We start from the raw sequence: 21,525 nt of genomic DNA, 5'->3' as shown, positions 1-21,525 counted from the left end.
CTTCAAAGGTGGCAGTGTTGCATTCTGTACTGCTAGGTAACGTGAGACGACGACCCAAAGGAAATGAATCCCCAAAATTGAATTGTAAAATGCCATCATTAATGTGTTTAGAAATACTTTTTGTTGTTGTTGATGAAGTAAGTACTGAGTTGTAAGTGCTCAGTTAGCAACTCATGCTTTAAATTTTTTTTATGAAGATTGAGATCAATCTTAAAAGTAATTTTTTTCCATAGTAATTGGGACTTCAAACATTTATTCAGATTGTTACCGTCTCTGTTAAACCAGGTAAAAAAAATGGTAAAAACAAAAACAAACATGCAAACAAACAAAAAAACCAAAGCATATTTCTGGAACAGATACGTTCAGTTCCACGCATAAAAGTCCCAGCAAAATTGTACCAAATTGGAGTGTGGACAAAAAAGGTGGGGGCAAAATGCATTCCCTCCAGACCTGCTTCCGTTGTTATTAGGCCTACTTTCTTTGAGAATTAGCTTAGGGCCAAAAAGAGGATTGGCTTCTCATGATTACTGTGAAGATTAGATTAACTGAGAAATCCCATGTTTCTTTAGGCAAACAGGTTAAAAATGGGATTATTTTGATCATAACCATGTTTGCCACTTCTTTTTCTCTTTTTGTGCCCTAACTGCCGATTTCCAGGGCCAGCCTCTTTCCTCACCTTCCAGGGAAGGCCTGCTCTTTCAGGAGTGCTCACACATGCTTGTATGCCAGCACAGTCATTTCTGTCATTTATGGCAGTAAGCAGGGTCTTCCCTTCTGTTTGTTTCCTGTTCTGCATCCTAAGCACAATGGGCTGCTGTTTTTGCAGGCCACAACAATACCACAGCTGTTTGAGAGTCCCTAAAGTGCCAGATTTAGTGGCAACTGGAGGAGAATGCTGATCTCATTCACCTTTTTGTATAAACTCTTAGGCAGCGGAACAGTGCTTCTTCCACTCTGATGTCTTACAGAGTTCTTAGAGAGGGGGGAAAAAAACAAAACTCGGTTAAACACTTAAACACTTCCTGAGAATTTCAGACACAAGTTCATAGAGGTTAACCTGTGAGGCAAAGCCATGTGAACAAATACCAAAAAGTATTGTGTTGAAATCAGTTCCCCCTCTACCCTTAGACCAAGCTTGTCTGTCCAATCCTTTTTTCTTTACTTTGGAAGAAATTCCCCCTGTGATGAGGCTTCTCAATATCTCATGCAGATAAACTTCTGGAAGGAAAGCCTCTTTCCATATGACAGGACATCTTAAAAATGCCTTAATCCCAACAGTAGATAACAGCATAGAAAAGAGGTGGCAATTGTGGTCTAGAGGTCTAACCTGTCCTGATGCTTGTGTTTGTATGTCCTGCTAGATAAATTGGTTCTTATATTATTAAATCATTGGGGAAAAAAATCAAAAGGAGAATATTTTGGGATGTAAGAAATTCAAATTCTGTGTCCATCAATCAAGTTTTATTGGAACACAGCCTCACCCATTTGTTTATGAATTGTTTGTGGCTTCTTTCACACCACAATGGCACAGTTGAGTAGGTGGGTCACCATATGGCCTGCCAACCAAAATATTTGCCATCTGGGCCTTTAGGGAAAAAGTTTACCTACTTCTGATCCCAAGTAAATATGGAACCACTGATTTAGGTAAAGGTTTATATTGCAGAGACTGGCACTTTCTGAGAAAGTGCTCAATAAACATTAGGCTCATATATCCCTTACTAACACATTACAGTGCAGTGATTCCTAGTCTGCTTCCTTTCCCTCCCTCCTTCCCTCTCTCATCCCTCTCCCCTTCCCTCTCTCCTTCCCTCCTTCCTTTCCTCCCTCTCTTTCCCTTTTTTCTCTTCTTTCTTCCTTTATCTTCCTCCCTCCCTCCCAACCTCCCTCCCCACCGACCTTCCTTCTTTCCTCCCTCCCTCCCTCCTTCCCTTCTTTCCTTCTTTCTCTCTCTCTCTCTCTCCCCCCCACCCTCCGTTCCTTCCTTCCTTCTTTCACCTGCAATAGTTCTCTTACCATTTCTTATGAATAATTAACTTATTCCTAACTTTTTCAATGTATGAGAACTGATTTTAAACTGATTTTATGTCAGATCAGTATCTTTTCAAGATTCCATTATAAAGTGCATGTTAATATACTCTAATAATAGGCAAAACATATAAAACCATTTTGAATTTTCTCAATTAAATGTCAAACATGGTTGTTTGATAAATTGTACTGGTAAAAGCATGACTTATGGGCAAATACATTTTGAAATCTTGGTTTGAGGGCCAAAAGTATATTAAAATGTATATGACAGTTTAACTGTGTATTTATAATACTAAACATAGGCAGTGATTTTTTTTATGAACTGATGTTTGGTGTTCTTACACTTTTGTGTTTAAAAATGAGTTCTGCAATTTTGTTATTTTATATAATATTTTATATAAATTTAAATGTTCTATTTAAACTTAAGTATTTTATATAATAGTCATTTGATTTACTTTTTGTTATTTAATGTTTGTTTTCTAAATAATGCAGTAAGAAGGGTTTCAGGCTTCTATTTGCTTTAATAAAAATAGCACATTATATATGTATATCATCTTTCTTATAAAGGAAAAGGCAAAATGAATGATCACCATTATTTTTTTCACCTTTTAATTTTGGTTTTAAAGAAATAGATATATCTTGATATAAAATAATTTTATTTAGACAAACAAACTTCATTGACCATGAACATCTTGAAGCTAAGGATGTGTCATCTTCATTTTCACATTTCTGGGACTAGCAAAATGAGTACTTTTTGGGTGAGTTGATTAAGGACTGGATAGATGAAATAATCATCTCTAACCTTTATGCCACCACCATAATCACCCAGCACAAACATCGTCATCATTTCATTGATGAGATGTCTTACTTTTCTCCATCCTCACTCAGCACATACCTTGCACATCCTTTGAGTGCTCTTGTTTTCCCTGGAGGAAGATACTACATCCTCTGTATTAAAATCACATCTCCTGACAGTCGATGCTACCACAGCCCTGAAGTAGGGGAAGTATGCTTCACCCATTTGTTTGAAAGGACAGCATGAGGTTACAATGCAGGATAAGCTTGTGCTATTTGTTTTCTATAGCAATGGTCTTCAAACATTTTAAGTTTGTATCTCATTTATACATTTTTTTATAACATTCCTTCATAAATAGATAAATAGTTGGATACGTTGATGAGGATAGATAGATGTGAATAAAATTTAGATAAGTATATAAATAAATAACCTTTAATTTTGACAGTTTTTAAAAATACATTGTCTCAAGATAGCTAGTGTACATAAATATAGTAAAAATTTTTACATATGCTCCCCATCTTCAAATAATTGTGAACATTCATTATAGAAGACAATGTGACCCATAAATCACTTTAAAATGTAGTAAGCCACACTGTGCTGAAAACTAACAAATGTTGGGCTACTTGCATATTATATGTGATTTGAGACAGATGACATATGGCCATAGTGTGGGTATCAGTATTCAGATGTGTAATAAAAATTATTAAATATAGACTTTTTTATATTTTATATAAAAAGTATAAATAGAAATTCTAACATGCGATTTTATATTCTAGTGGATTGTTTTACATATCCCCTGGGTGAGAGAAGCTCATTATAGGCAATTATTATTTTGTTGTACCTCTAGAGGTATGACTTTTTCAGTTCATTAAGTTTCCTTCTTCTGATGCCATGGTTCCTGAAGATTTGTGCAAGAAGACAAATTATGAATGAATGCTAGTGTGCTCCCTTTAATATTCTCTATCTGCTCTGTCATCTAGCACTAATCCTGGATACTTTGACCCTCCCTCCAAAATAATGTCCTTCATTTAGACCATGGCCTGTGAGGCTAAGGAATAGCATCAGTCCTCATCAACTCAGCAGCCTAGGTATGTGTTGGATGTATTATCTATTTCTCTTTGGAGGTATCAGGCCCTCCTGCAACTAAAGCACATTTTATTTTACTCTGTTCACCTACTGAAGAATTGCTGGCATTCTCATTAGTTTTAAGGGTTGGAGTTCATTCTAGGACCCCAGTAAACTAGTAATCTTGCTGAAGTCTCCTCCTTGGAGAGTTGAAACCAGTTAGCAGGTAGGAGATAGGGGGTAGATAGCAGGTAAGGTGTGTCCCACCCACATCCTAGTTCCAGCTATTTTGTGAATGTTTAGTCACAGATGGGCATATGGAAAGGGTTGGGAAGTGATATGTCAAACTTTTGAAGGGATGCTTTGATTCCAAGGTTGATATTAAATTTTACATTCAAACACTACCCTAGGGCTTCCCTGGTGGCACAGTGGTTGAGAATCCGCCTGCTAATGCAGGGGACACGGGTTCGAGCCCTGGTCTGGGAGGATCCCACATGCCGCGGAGCAACTGGGCCCATGAGCCACAACTACTGAGCCTGCGCGCCTGGAGCCTGTGCTCCGCAACAAGAGAGACCATGAGAGTGAGAAGCCCGTGCACTGCGATGAAGAGTGGCCCCCTCTTGCCATAACTAGAGAGGGCCCTTGCACAGAAATGAAGACCCAACACAGCAAAAATAAATAAATTAATTAATAAACTCCTACCCCCAACATCTTCTTTAAAAACAAACAACAAAAACAAAAACAAAAACAAAAAACACTATCCTATATTGAGGCGGAAATAGAAACTAACAAGGATCTTACTTATCTGCCAAAAATGTGTCAATTTCTGCCATTAGAATCATTCTCTTGGGCTGAGGTATTCACTATACAGTTAGGTTAGAAAAATTTATCTTAGAAGAAAAGTTTGTTCATTCATTCATTTATTAAAAAATATATCTTTGGCGGGGGAGGAGTCAAGATGGCAGAATAGGAGGACGTGGAATTTGCCTCTCTTCGCCGGTACATCAAGAATACATCTACAAATGGAACAGTTCTCACTGAACACTGGCGGAGGACCTCGGACGCCTAAAAGGACAAAAAAAATCCCCACACAATTGGGTAGGATGAAAGAAAGAAGAAAAGAAAAGAGGAAATGGGAAGGGAACAGCACTTCTGGGGGAGACCTGAAGGAGAGGAGAGTTCCTGCACTCAGACGGGTCCCCTCATGGTAGGGGGATCATCTGGCATAGAGAGAGACCTTCGGGGGATTGGAGGGGAGTGCAGCAGTCAGTCTGTGGAAGGCAGGACAGAATAGGACCTATGCACATAGTCTGTGCTGCAGCCCTGCACACCCCAGCCTGAGTCCTGTGTCTCCTGGTGTGGAGCGGGAAACCCAGCATCTGTGGAATATCTGAATGGATGAGTGCTCCCACAACTGAAATCAATCTAGCTTTAGCAGCTGTGGATTTGGGGGGCAAGTACACATGGGAGTTGGGCCAGGACAGAATCTGAACTGCCCCTACAGTGCCCACAGTGGGTCCAGAGACCTATCTAGAGGTCTCGGAGAGCCTCCTGGGGAGGCAGGGGTTGGCTGTGTCTCACTGTGGGGACAAGGACACTGATAGCAGAGGCTGCAAGAAAATTTCTTTTTAATTTATTTGTTTAATTTTATTTTAAAATTTTAAAAACATTTTTATTTTTCTATTTTTTATTTTATTTTAATTTTGTTGTATTGTTTGGGTTTTTTGCTTGTTTACTTGTTTTTTGTTTTTGCTTTTTCTTTTGGTTGATTTTTTCTTTTTTTTTTTTCTTCTGAGATTTTTGTTTGTTTTGTTTTTATCTCTTTTTTTGGTCTTTTTTGTGTGCTTACTTTTCTTTTTAGCTTGCTTTCTGTTCTTTTTTTGGTTTTGTTAGTTTTGTTTTAATTGTTTCGGTTTTGGGATTCTTTGGTTGTTTTCCTGTTTTTTGTTTGATTTTTATAGTTTTTTTTTTTTTGGTTTGTGTGGTTTTTTAAATTTGCTTTTCCTCTTGTTTGGCTGTGTTTTTATTACTTGTCTTGGGTTTTGTTTATTTGTTTCATTTGTTGTTTGGTTTTTATTTGTCTTGGCTTTTGTTTGTCTGTTTGTTTGTTTTCTTTTCCTTTTTCTTTTTTTTTGGCCATGCTGCGTGGCTTGTGGGGACTTGGGTCCCCAGCCAGGGGGTTGAGTCTGAGCCCCTGGGGTGGGAGTGATAAGTCCTGGCCCCAGGGAATATTAATTGGTGTGAGCTCTCCCAGAGCTCCCCATCTTGGCACCACGACCCAGCTCCACCCAACTGCCTGCAAGCTCCAGTGCTGGATGCCTCAGGCCAAACAACCAGCAAGACAGGAACACAGTGCCACCCACCAGCAGACAGGCTGCCTAAAGTTGTACTAAGCTCACAGACACCTGAAAACACACTCCCTCATGTGGCCCTACCCATCACAGGGACAAGACTCAGTTCTATCTACCAGAGCACAGGCACCAGTCCCTCCCACCAGGAAGGCTACACAAGCCCCTGGACCAACGTCACCTACCAGGGGGCAGACACCACAAGCAAGAGGAACTATGACCCTGCAGCCTGCAAAAAGGAGACCACAAACACAGTAAGTTAGACAAAATGAGACAACAGAGAAATATGTTCCAGATGAAGGAGCTAGGTGAAAATCCACAAGATCAAAAGAAGGGGAAATAGGCAATCTACCTGAAAAAAAAATTAGAGTAATGATAGTATACATGATCCAACATCTCAGAAATAGAAAGAGGGCATAGATTGAGAAGATACAAGGAATGTTCAATAAGTACCTAGAAAAACTAAAGAACAAACAAACAGTGATGAACAAAATAATAACTAAAATGAAAAATACACTACAAGGAATCAGTAGCAGAATAACTGAGGCAGAAGAAGGGATAAATGAGCTGGAAGCTAGAATGGTGGAAATAACTGCTGTGGAGCATAATAAATAAAAAAGAATGGAAAGAAATGAGGACAGTCTCAGAGATCTCTGGGAAAAAAATTAAATGCACCAACGTTCAAATTATAGGGGTCCCAGAAGAAGAAGAAAAAGAGAAAGGGTCTGAGAAAGTATTTGAAGAGATTATAGTCAAAAACTTCCTGAACATGGAAAAGGAGATAGTCAACCAAGTCCAGGAAGTGCAGAGAGTCCTATACAGGATAAACCCAAGGAGGAACATGCTGAGACACATGTTAATCAAACTAACAAAAATTAAATACAAAGAAAAATATTAAAAGCAGCAAGGAAAAAGCAACAAATAAAGCACAAGGGAATCCCCATAAGGTTGTCAGCTGATTTTTCAGCAGAAACTCTGCAGGCCAGAAGGGAGTGACAAGATATATTTAAAGTGATGAATAGGAAAAACCTACAATGAAGATTACTCTATCCAGCAATGATATCATTCCGATTCGACAGAGAAATCAAAAGCTTTATGGGTGAACAAAAACTAAGAGAATTCAGCACCACCAAACCAGCTTTACAACAAACGCTAAAGGAACTTCTTTAGGTGTAAAACAAAAGAGAAGAAAAAGACCTACAAAAACAAACACAAAACAATTAAGGAAATGGCAATAGAAACATACATATCGATAATTACCTTAAATGTAAATGGATTAAATGCTCTAACCAAAAGACACAAACTGGCTGAATGGATACAAAAGCAAGACCCGTATATATGCTGTCTACAAGAGACCCACTTCAGACCTAAGGACACATATAGAACTGAAAGTGAGGGGATGGAAAAAGATACTCCATCAAATGGAAATCAAAAGAAAGCTGGAGTAGCAAAACTCATATCAGACAAAATAGATTTTAAAATAAAGACTGTTACAAGAGACAAGGAAGGACACTACATAATGATCAAGGGATCAATCCAAGAAGAAGACATAACAATTATAAATATGTATGCACCCAACATAGGTGCACCTCAGTATATAAGGAAAATGCTAACAGCCATAAAAGGAGAAATTGACAGTACCACAAAAATAGTGGGGGACTTTACCACCCTACTTATACCAATGGATAGATCATCCAGACAGAAAATGAATAAGGAAACACAAGCCTTAAATGACACATTAGACCAGATAGACTTAATTGATATTAATAGGACATTCCATCCAAAAGCAGCAGAATACACTTTCTCAAGTGCACATGGAACATCCTGCAGGATAGATCACATCTTGGCTCACAAATCAAGCTTTGGTAAATTTAAGAAAATTGAAATCATATCAAGCATCTTTTCTGACTACAACGCGATGAGATTAGAAATCAATTACAGGCAAAAAAAAAAGGGTAAACACAAACACATGGAAGCTAAATAATATGTTACTAAATAAACAATGGATCACTGAGGAAATCAAAAAATACCTAGAGACAAATGACAGTGAAAACATGACAATCCAAAACCTATGGGATACAGCAAAAGCAGTTCTAAGAGGGAAGTTTATAGCAATAAAATCTTACCTCAAGAAACAAGAAAAATCTCAAATAAACAATCTAACCTTACACCTAAAGGAACTAGAGAAAGAAGAACAAGCAAAACCCAAAGTTAGTAGAAGGAAAGAAATCATAAAGATCAGAGCAGAAATAAATGAAATAGAAACAAAGAAAACACTAGCAAAAATCAGGGAAACTAAAAGCTGGTTCTTTGAGAAGATAAACAAAATTGATAATGCCTTAGCCAGACTCATCAGAAGAAAAAGGGAGTGGGGAGAGGATTCAAATCAATAAAATTAGAAATGGAAAAGCAGAAGTTACAATGGACACCACAGAAACACAAAGGATCATAAGAGATTACTACAAGCAACTATATGCCAATAAAATGGACAACCTAGGAGAAATGGACAAATTCTTAGAAAGATACAACCTTCCAAGAATGAACCAGGAAGAAATAGAAACTATGAAAAGACCAATCACAAGCGCTGAAATTGAAACTGTAATTAAACATCTTCCAAAAAACAAAAGCAAAGGGCCAGATGGCTTCACAGGGGAATTCTATCAAACATTTAGAGAAGACTTAATGCCTACCTTTCTGAAACTCTTCCAAAAAATTGAAGAGGAAGGAACACTCCGAAGTTCATTCCACAAGGCCACGATCACCCTGATACCAAAACCAGACAAAAATATCACACAAAAAGAAAATTACAGACCAGTATCACTGATGAACATAGACACAAAAATCCTCAACAAAATACAGGCAAACAGACTCCAACAACACATTTAAAGGATCATACACCATGATCAAGTGGGGTTTATCCCAGGGATTCATGACTTCTTCATTATATACAAATCAATCAATGTGATATACCGCATTAACGAACTGAAGACTAAAAACCATATGATCATCTCAATAGATGCAGAAAAACTTTTGAAAAAGTTCAAGTTCAACATCCATTTAAGATAAAAACTCTCCAGAAAGTGGGCTTAGAGAGAATCTACCTCAACATAATAAAGGCCATATACAACAAACCTACAGCTAACATCATAATGGTGAAAAGCTGAAAACATTTACTCTAAGATCAGGAACAAGACAAGGATGTCCACTCCCGCCACTTTTATTCAACATAGTTTTGGAAGTCCTAGGCACGGCTATCAGAGAAGAAAAAGAAATAAAAGGAATTCAAACTGGAAAAGAAGAAGTAAAACTGTCACTGTTTGCAGATGACATGATACTGTACATAGAAAATCCTAAAAATGCTACCAGAAAACTACTAGAGTTCAGCAATGAATTTGGTAAAGTTGCAGGATACAAAATTAATGCACAGAAATCTCTTGCACTAACAATGAAAGACCAGAAAGAGAGATTAAGGAAACCCATTTACCATCACATCAAAAAGAATAAAATATCTAGGAATAAACCTACCTAAGGAGGCAAAAGACCTATAGTCAGAAAACTCTAAGATACTCTTAAAAGAAATCAGAGATAGCACAAACAGATGGAGAGATATACCATGTTCTTGGATTGTAAAAATCAATATTGTGAAAATGACTATACTACCCGAAGCAATCTACAGATTCAATGCAATCCCTATCAAATTACCAAGGGCCTTTTTCACAGAATTAGAACAAAAAATTTTACACTTTGTATGGGAGCACAAAAGACCCCAAATAGCAAAAGCAATCTTGAGAAAGAAGAACAGAACTGGAGGAATCAGGCTCCCTGACTTCAGACTATACTACAAAGCTACAATAATTAAGACAGTATGGTACTGGCACAAAAACAGAAATATAGATCAATGGAACAGGATAGAAACCCAGAGATAAACCCACGCACCTATGGCCACCTAATCTATGACAAAGGAGGCAAGAATATTCAATGGAGAAAAGACAGCCTCTTCAATAAGTGCTGCTGGGAAAACTTTACAGCTACATGTAAAAGAATGAAATTAGAACACTCCCTAACACCATACACAAAAATAAACTCAAAATGGATTAAAGACCTAAATGTAAGGCCAGATACTATAAAACTCTTAGATCAAAATATAGGCAGGACACTCTGACATAAATCACAGCAAGATCTTTTTTGATCCACTACCTAGAGTAATGAAAATAAAAACAAAAATAAACAAATGGGACCTTAAGAGCTTTTGCATAGCAAAGGAAACCATAAACAAGATGAAAAGACAACCCTCAGAATGGTAGAAAATATTTGCAAATGAAGCACCTGACAAGTGATTAATCTCAAAAATAGGCAAACAGCTCATGCAGCTCAATATGAAAAAAACAACCCAATCAAAAAGTGGGTGGAAGAAGTAAACAGACATTTCTCCAAAGAAGACATACAGATGGCCAACAAACATATGAAAAAATGCTCAACATCACCTGTTATTACAGGAATGAAAACCAAAACTACAACTAGGTATCACCTCACACTGGTCAGAATGGCCATCATCAAAAATTCTACAAACAGTAAATGCTGGAGAGGGTGTGGAGAAAAAGGGAACCTCTTGCACTGTGGGTGGGAATGTAACTTGGTACAGCCAGTATGGAAAACAGTATGGATGTTCTTTAAAAAACTAGAAATAGAGCTACCGTATGACCCAGCAATCTCACTCCTAGGCATATACCTGGAGAAAACCATAATTCAAAGGGATTCATGCACCCTGATATTCAATAACCAGGACATGGAAGCAACCTAAATGTCCATCAACAGAGGAATGCATAAAGAAGATGTGGTACATATGTACAGTGGAATATTACTCAGCCATAAAAAGCAATGAAATAGTGACATTTGCAGAGATGTGTATGGACCTAGAGACTGTCATACAGAGTGAAGTAAGTCAGAAAGAGAAAAACAAATTTTGTATAATATTGCTTATATGTGGAATCTAGAAGAATGGTAGAGATGAACTTATTTGCAAAGCAGAAATATAGTCACAGATGTAGAGAACAAATTTATGGTTATCAAGGGGGGAAGAGGGGGATGAATTGGGAGATTGGGACTGACATATATACTCTTACTATGTATAAAATTGATAACTAATGAGAACCTACTGTATAGTACAGGGAACTCTACTCAATGTTCTGTGGTGACCTAAATTGGAAGGAAATCTAAAAAGGAGTGGATATATGTACATGTATGACTGATTCCCTTTGCTGTACAGCAAGAAAGTAACACAGCATTGTAAAGCAACTATACTCCAGTAAAAATTAATTAAAAAATAAATAAAAACAAAAATATATCTTTTGTACCTGCTTACCTACTGTGTACTCACTGCTTGGCCCTGGATATAAAAAGAGGGTAATGCCAAAAACCAAAATCCTGAAAATTCTCAGCTTACAAATTAAATATTGAACATTCACTATGTATTTAGAATTGTGCTTAGGTGTCATGTGGAAACAAAAGATATAAAAGGGGGTTACAAGACCTATTCTATTTAGTTGAGTAAGTCCTGACGGAGAACACTAACTTCCCTAGAAAAATCTCGCTGTCCTTTTTATACTTTGGGATATCCATATGAAAATTTGGAATAATAGCTTCCTTACAGGTGTTAAGAGTTAGTTCATTTTTGCTGATAAGATCTCTAAGTCAGAGGCCTCCTCGAGTAAGAGGATCACTTAAGTGTCATAAGTAGAGAATATAATTGCATTCATGGTCCTATATTGAATAAATATTGAATAAATTCTACCTGGTAAACACTGACTGAGTCTCATTAAGACAAAGTAATAAGATTCTGTGCTCTCAAATATCATTTTCTCAAGTATGCATTTGCTTCTACAAGCTCAAAATCTTGTTTCTGAGAAGAGTTGCCAGTGACATGTTTAAAAGACCCATTTTAACAGAAAAAGTTACAAAGCCAAGTAAGTTTAATTGCATGTCACCTCTTGGTTTTGACAAAATATAATGGCACAAGTTGCTAGTAAACTTAATTATGTAGATTTATTTTAGCTTAACAAAATACATGCTATATAGAGTAAGTAGTTAGCTACCAGCCAAGTTTTAACTTGATACTTTTTTTTATGGTGAAAATGTTCATGAAAAAATGATTTAAATTAATGAACTTTACCAGTATAATTGTTGTCAAAAGAAGTTTTAGACTGGAAAAATACCTCTTATTGTGGTTCAAGGGGAAATATAAGGGCCTCTTTTCAGTGTGTAAGCCAAACTTTGCTACAGGTGTTACAAGTCCTTGTTCAGCCTTGTACGTCTGCCAAGACTCCTCAGATTGCCAGAGTCACCCCTAACTTCTAGAGCTCAGCTTTCCCCATAGAATGCTGCCTTCTATAGGGACAGAGACTGTTAGCTAAATGAAGACTCATGGTGTTTGAAAACACCGCCGCATCCCTTTCTTCCCTAAGTTAATTTTCCCCATTTGCTCAATTTCATTACCCTTTTTTCATGCACCTCCCGCCATCCCCCGACAAAACCTCTGGAGGTATATTTGACTTTTTGTTATCTTTCAGTACCTCCCAGTCACCAGACCCTACATATTGTTTCTTAAATATTTTCGGATATCAGTGCTCCCCCCTGTTGATTCTTATTTGTGTTACCTTAGTCCAGTTCTTTCTATCCAGAAAAACGCAATTGCCTTTTCATGTATTTCCTGGTCCTTCCCCTCTTCAACCAACCCATTACATATGATTAATGTTATTAAGATAGAGATTTTATTGCTGCCCAGCTCAATGTTTCTATATGGTCTAGGAAAAGAGTTCAAACCCTTATCATGGCGTTTAACATCTTCCAAACTTTCTCTATCAATCCACCTTCATTTTCATTCCAGCACAGCTTGTCATCATCTCCTGACCATGGCATCTTCAGCATTGAGTTCATTGTGTTCCCATTTCCCATCATTCCTTCTCTTTAATCATATCTTTCTCAACTTTCGTGACTCAGAGGAAATCCTAATTTCTTTGCACAGATTCTACAAGTCTCCCAACTCCAATTGATCAATTGTTCAAGCTGAAAGGAATCTCACAAACTATGTAAATGCACGTCTGCATTGTACACAAGAAATTGAGTCCCAGAAAGTTTAACTACTTAGGAGCAAAATTGTGATTTGAGCCCTTTCATGTTCCTTCCTTTCTATCTTGTTGCCTTTCTAGCCTGCTTAAAGAAATGATAGTATTTAAGAGTTACATATTTTTTATTTGTTGATTAACAGTATACTGTTTTGCCTTATTGCTGAACTATATTTCATCTGCATATGTTTGTTCTTACTTTCTATTCTATAAGCTCTGTGAAATAAAGGACTGTGTAGCACATGCATTTCAGTGCTAAGTATATCTGAGCAACTGTATACACTGTATATATTTACTGAAGGGTTTGAATGTACTCTTTAAAAGTAGATCTAATTGAATTGTTTGTTTTTTTGATATTGAGCTCTATGAGCTGTTTGTATATTTTGGAGATTAAGCCTTTGTCTGTTGTTTCATTTGCAAATATTTTCTCCCATTCTGAGGATTGTCATTTCATCTTGTTTATGGTTTCCTTTGCTGAACAGAAGCTTTGAAGTTTAATTGGGTCCCATTTGTATATTTCTGTTTTTATTTCCGTTACTCTAGGAGATGGGTCAAAAAAGATCTTGCTGTGGTTTATGTCAAAGAGTGTTTTTCCTATGTTTTCCTCTAAGAGTTTTATAATGTCTAGTCTTACATTTAGGTCTCTAATCCATTTTGAAGATAAGGTGACCATATGTGCATGGGTTTATCTCTGGGCTTTCTATCCTGTTCCATTGATCTATATTTCTGTTTTTGTGCCAGTACCATACTGTCTTGATTACTGTAGCTTTGTAGTACAGTTTGAAGTTGGGGAGCCTGATTCCTTCAGCTCTGTTTTTCTTTCTCAAGATTGCTTTTGCTATTTGGAGTCTTTTGTGTATCCATACGAATGGGTGGAAGACCTAAACAGGCATTTCACCAAAGAAGACATACACATGGACAAGAGGCACATGAAAAGATGCTCAATATCACTAATTATTAGAGAAATGCAAATCAAAACTACAATGAGGTATCACCTCACACTGGTCAGAATGGCCATTATCAAAAACTCTAGAAACAATAAATGCTGGAAAGGGTGTGGTAAAAAGGGAAACCTTCTGCAATGTTGGTGGGTATGTAAATTGATACAACCACTATGGAGAAGAGTATGGAGCTTCCTTAAAATCTAAAAGTAGAACTACCGTATGACCCAGTAATCCCACTACTGAGCATATACCCTGAGAAAACCATAATTCAAAAAGAGACATGTACCACAATGTTCATTGCAGCACTATTTACAATAGCCAGGACATGGGAGCACCTTAAATGTCCATCGACAGATGAATTGATAAAGAAGACATGGCACATATATACAATGAAATATTACTCAGCCATAAAAAGAAACGAAGTTGAGTTATTTGTAGTGAGGTGGATGGACCTAGAGTCTGTCATACAGAGTGAAGTAAGTCAGAAAGAGAAAAACAAATACTGTATGCTAACACATATATATGGAATCTAAAAAAAAAAAAAAGTACTGATGAACCTAGTGGCAGGGCAGGAGTGAAGACATAGACATAGAGAATGGACTTGAGGATATGGGGTGGGAGGGGGAAGCTGGAGTGAAGTGAGAGTAGCATCGACATATATACATTACTGAATGTAAAATAGCTAGTGGGAAGCAGCAGCATAGCACAGGGAGATCAGCTCGATGCTTTGCTATGACCTAGAGAGGTGGGATAGGGAGGGTGGGAGGGAGGCTCGAGGGAGGGGATATGGGGATATATGTATGCATATGGCTGATTCACTTTGTTGTGCAACAGAAACTAACACAATATTGTGAAGCAATTATCCTCCAATAAAGATCTATTAAAAAAATAGATCTAAAATTCTAATGAAGTCCCTGTTTTTTTGCTAACGTGTTCAAGTTGAACATTAAATTATATTTTATTCTTAAAGAATAACAAACTGTTTAGGTATTCAACATTTAGCTAAGCAGTGTAGCAAAGGAAATGGAGATCAAAATAGGGTTAGAGGTAAAATTCAGATATTAAACTAAATAATAAAGCCCAATACCTTACTGCTAATTAAAAGATAATTCCTGAAATAAAGTGAAGATGAAAGGTTTTGCCAAATTGTTTTCCCCCAATCATTTTTATATATTTGATTAATATTGTTGGATTAAAGGGAAATATTGATATATACATAGCTATGGCATTATTATTTTGGTAAATAAGAGATATTTTACCTTTATTTTTCTTTCTGTAAGTCTGGATTGTGGTCTATAGCATTTGAGGAATCACCAGTATTTAACTACCTGGCAAGCTTTTGAACTATAGAGAGACATAGACAAAAGCTAGCTAAATTTGAAAGAAATTCTTCTTGACCTATTAGATGCAGACTTCTCATATTGTCTATTTGTTAGGGGCAAGACAAAATTTTCCTATAAATTAGTAAAATCTAAATTGAATAACACAGCAAACATTTTAAATTTAGGATAGGAAAAATATTTTCTGTAAGTGCCATCTTTCTGGTGAGCAACAGTTATGGTCTATAAGAGTTAATGCAAAGTCAGTAGAACAAAAGTTAATTTTTTAAAATGTCATTTACCATCCTGAAAAAATCTGCATGCAACATTACATTTCTCACTTTCTGTAAGTCTTGGAAAGACATGATATTTTCCTGGTTTCGTCAACAGTGAAAATGCCTTCACACAGGCCTGTAGCTGATGACATTGTAGTGAAAACTCTCCAAACACTAATTAGAAATTTAAAAAAAAAAAAATCCTGACAGCACCTCACTACATCATAGTTATGTTTCATCACCTTAGACATTCATTATCACTCATCACACACATATGTTAACGGGGAGAATTATTTAGAATTGCTCTATATTGCAGAGTCAAGATATTTCTCTGTTTTTAATATTGTTGAGTTATTTTTGGATGACTAACAGCTGGTGATATCAAATTGTAATTTTATACATATTTTATTGTGCAAAACAAATGGAAGCCCGTATTTAAAAAAAAAATTCTTCAAGGCATGTACTTCCAAAGACAAAATGAAATGCATAGGTTTCCTTGCAGCATTAAGAGAAAAAAATCTGCACTCTCTTCAGATTTATGAAATGAGATCAACTCTATCCACATGACTTTAACCTTCTTACTGTTTGAAAAATGAAAATCTTAATGGACATTTTAGTGGTTATATGATGATTAATGAAAACTTTTGAAAGAGATACATAGAGTGCATTTCAATATTTGAATTCAAAGAATAGCAAGAAGAGAAAGGTAGTGCTTGGTTTGTACCAGGGGCTACAAGGAATTTGGAATATGATAAATATTTAGTTAACTTCCCTCTGCTTAATTTCCTCTTTTAACCCACAAAGTGTTACATCAAGTGTTCTTGCAAAATTGTATACAAGAAAAAAAAAGGAAAGCCTCAATTTGTACATGATTCATAGAATGAAGTTTACAGTAAATATTAAATGATAAATATACATAATAATACAATTAAATGTTAAATATATACAGTATAGTGTACATATTAGTACAGATAATATGTTTGGCCTCACTATCTGCTCTTTAGATTTAGCTTGGGTTCTGGCTTCATAGAATCCTTTCCTTGGATAAGTTTAGAGTAACCCCATTTTATATGGAGACTATCTAAAGGAACTCACTTCCCTGCACTCCTCATAAAGTACATGTAGATGATATCACATAAATATGATATGACATGTGCTAATCCATAATACTGCTTACCCAGGCTAATATTCCATCTCTTTCCTGCTCATTAATTTGTATAGCCAGGCACTTCTTCGTAAAAACTCTAGCTGTATCAATGTATAGGGATACTACACTTCTTAGAATGTTGGAAGAGGCTGTAAGTCAGGCTCCGAAATTCTTCACTTTCTACCTAAGCAATTAGAAATTTGTGACCTGGAAGTAAAAACGTGCTAAAGATGCATTGTTTCCAACTGTTGATTGTTAACCAAATCAAGTTAGAAATCCCTCATAATGGTAGCTATTGTTCATTGAGTGTTTTCTATGTGCATGGCATCTAAGTTACAAATAATTCCTCAAGCTTGTAGGAAAAAGACTGACAGTTTAACCACGGTAACAAGTAAATACGAGAACTGGTTTTAAACTTATTTCATCAATAAATGACAATTTGTTTCATTTAACATGTCTTTGAAAGCCAACCAACTAGTGACAGTGTTATGCCTTCAAAGTTAGCCAATCAGTGGTAGACTTACTCTAGTGAACACTTTAAAAAAAATTTTTATTTTATATTGAGCATAGCTGATTATAAATGTTGTGGTAGTTTCAGGTGTACAGCAAACTGATTCAATTATATATATACATGTATCTATTCTTTTTCAAATTCTTTCCCCATTTAGATTATTAGAGAATACTGAGCAGCGTTCCCTCTGCTATACAGTAGGTCCTTGTTGGTTATCTATTTTAAATATAGCAGTGTGTACATTTGAATACATTTTCAAAATTGAATAACACAGCAAACATTTTAAATTTAGGATAGGAAAAATATTTTCTGTAAGTGCCATCTTTCTGGTGAGCAACAGTTATGGTCTATAAGAGTTAATGCAAAGTCAGTAGAACAAAAGTTAATTTTTTAAAATGTCATTTACCATCCTGAAAAAATCTGCATGCAACATTACATTTCTCACTTTCTGTAAGTCTTGGAAAGACATGATATTTTCCTGGTTTCGTCAACAGTGAAAATGCCTTCACACAGGCCTGTAGCTGATGACATTGTAGTGAAAACTCTCCAAACACTAATTAGAAATTTAAAAAAAAAAAAATCCTGACAGCACCTCACTACATCATAGTTATGTTTCATCACCTTAGACATTCATTATCACTCATCACACACATATGTTAACGGGGAGAATTATTTAGAATTGCTCTATATTGCAGAGTCAAGATATTTCTCTGTTTTTAATATTGTTGAGTTATTTTTGGATGACTAACAGCTGGTGATATCAAATTGTAATTTTATACATATTTTATTGTGCAAAACAAATGGAAGCCCGTATTTAAAAAAAAAATTCTTCAAGGCATGTACTTCCAAAGACAAAATGAAATGCATAGGTTTCCTTGCAGCATTAAGAGAAAAAAATCTGCACTCTCTTCAGATTTATGAAATGAGATCAACTCTATCCACATGACTTTAACCTTCTTACTGTTTGAAAAATGAAAATCTTAATGGACATTTTAGTGGTTATATGATGATTAATGAAAACTTTTGAAAGAGATACATAGAGTGCATTTCAATATTTGAATTCAAAGAATAGCAAGAAGAGAAAGGTAGTGCTTGGTTTGTACCAGGGGCTACAAGGAATTTGGAATATGATAAATATTTAGTTAACTTCCCTCTGCTTAATTTCCTCTTTTAACCCACAAAGTGTTACATCAAGTGTTCTTGCAAAATTGTATACAAGAAAAAAAAAGGAAAGCCTCAATTTGTACATGATTCATAGAATGAAGTTTACAGTAAATATTAAATGATAAATATACATAATAATACAATTAAATGTTAAATATATACAGTATAGTGTACATATTAGTACAGATAATATGTTTGGCCTCACTATCTGCTCTTTAGATTTAGCTTGGGTTCTGGCTTCATAGAATCCTTTCCTTGGATAAGTTTAGAGTAACCCCATTTTATATGGAGACTATCTAAAGGAACTCACTTCCCTGCACTCCTCATAAAGTACATGTAGATGATATCACATAAATATGATATGACATGTGCTAATCCATAATACTGCTTACCCAGGCTAATATTCCATCTCTTTCCTGCTCATTAATTTGTATAGCCAGGCACTTCTTCGTAAAAACTCTAGCTGTATCAATGTATAGGGATACTACACTTCTTAGAATGTTGGAAGAGGCTGTAAGTCAGGCTCCGAAATTCTTCACTTTCTACCTAAGCAATTAGAAATTTGTGACCTGGAAGTAAAAACGTGCTAAAGATGCATTGTTTCCAACTGTTGATTGTTAACCAAATCAAGTTAGAAATCCCTCATAATGGTAGCTATTGTTCATTGAGTGTTTTCTATGTGCATGGCATCTAAGTTACAAATAATTCCTCAAGCTTGTAGGAAAAAGACTGACAGTTTAACCACGGTAACAAGTAAATACGAGAACTGGTTTTAAACTTATTTCATCAATAAATGACAATTTGTTTCATTTAACATGTCTTTGAAAGCCAACCAACTAGTGACAGTGTTATGCCTTCAAAGTTAGCCAATCAGTGGTAGACTTACTCTAGTGAACACTTTAAAAAAAATTTTTATTTTATATTGAGCATAGCTGATTATAAATGTTGTGGTAGTTTCAGGTGTACAGCAAACTGATTCAATTATATATATACATGTATCTATTCTTTTTCAAATTCTTTCCCCATTTAGATTATTAGAGAATACTGAGCAGCGTTCCCTCTGCTATACAGTAGGTCCTTGTTGGTTATCTATTTTAAATATAGCAGTGTGTACATTTGAATACATTTTCAAAGCTGACACTGACTCTCATCCAGACCTACAACATAAACTGCACTTCCAAGGCAAATGTTAATAACTCTTGCTTGAGAATAATCAAATATTTCTCAAGTATCCTAAAAAAGTTTGACAGTTTGCTTTATTCAGTGAGTTTGTACCTGGCCAGCATAGACCTTCCTCACTTCAGGATAAAATTCAGCTTTTCCATATGTGATAGTGAATGGTATTCTCTTCCTATGACAACCTGTTAAATAATTTAATTCTCATGTTAGCTCTGTGAAGTAGATACCATTATTATCTCCATTTTAGAGGTAGGGAACTGAGATATAGGGAAGTTAAGGAACTTAAGGAATTTTCTCAAGGCTACAACAATTCAAGTGTCATAGAGCTGGTAAGAGTCCAAGCAATCTGACTCAGAGCCTAGACTCCTAACAACTTTGCTGTACTGCCTTTTACACTTTGTTAAAGAGGCCTAGAAAAGTTCCCACAGTCTCTCACAGACCAGAAAAAGAAGCTAAATTTTAGAAAAACGACTGCTGTGTTTTTCCCCTTCACTTTTAGCAGTTTGAAGCAGAGTGATTTATAAGGATGTGGACAGAAAGTGAAGCACTTTAAGTATTATTTGGGGGCTTGTAAAATATGAAATCGTCAAAATATGGATTATGTGTGGCTGAAGAGCTACTCATTGAATAACCTCCTGCTCCATTTGTGAACCTTTCTCTTTCTTATAGAAAAAAGATCTCTTATGATTGCTGCAGCCAGACACAGCCATAATTCTACGCTGCTTTTCTTTTTCAGGGCTGTTTGGCTGGGAGTACGTGGTACATGAGTACCTGTTCAGCCAAAATCTATAGGCTAAACAGTATTTCCTCAGAGGAGAAGTGAAAATTTATTAGAAGAGGCCAGGGAGTTTAGTGCTTCATGATTGGGTGATTAACAATGAAATTACAATTAGTACGTACAAAGGTACCACTAAAAATTTCTTGGTGGTAGCTGTACCGTATTAGGCTGTTAATAATGCAAAAAACAAAAAAGTGGAGTTAGAGAATGGATGGCTATGATTACTGTGAGTTTCCCCAGTAGGCATCAAAATATTAAAGCTAAAACAGCAATTATTGCAAAGAGCTCTTAAAACTCAACGATGAAGAAGCAAGCAAACGAATTAAAAAATGGGCAAAGAGCTAAAAAGATGCTTCACCAAAGGAGATATACAGATGACATAGAAGCATATGAAAAGATGTTCTACATCATTTGTCATTAGGGAATTGCAAAAACTACTCAGTGTCTGGCATTCAAGAAGAAATTTGATTGGTTTTAGTGCTTCATGTGTTTCTAAATGGTATCTTTCTTTTACCCAGTTCCCAAATAGATTTTTTTTAAACATCTTTATTGGAGTATAATTGCTTTACATTGTTGTGTTAGTTTCTGCTGTATAACAGAGTGAATCAGCTATACGTATACATATATCCCCATACCCCCTCCCTCTTGTGTCTCCCTCCCACCCTCCCTATCCTTCCCCTCTAGGTGGTCACAAAGCATTGACCTGATATCCCTGTGCTATGTGGTGCTTCCCACTAGCTATCTAGTTTGCATTTGGTAGTGTGTATGTCAGTGCCACTCTCTCTCTTTGTCTCAGCTTACCCTTTCCCCTCCCTGTGTCCTCAAGTCCATTCTCTACGTCTGCGTCTTTATT

The sequence above is a fragment of the Physeter macrocephalus genome, chromosome 4 (assembly GCF_002837175.3).
Source record: "Physeter macrocephalus isolate SW-GA chromosome 4, ASM283717v5, whole genome shotgun sequence".
In the NCBI taxonomy this organism is placed as follows: Eukaryota; Metazoa; Chordata; class Mammalia; order Artiodactyla; family Physeteridae; genus Physeter; species Physeter macrocephalus.
Note: the sequence above shows the minus strand (reverse complement) of the source record.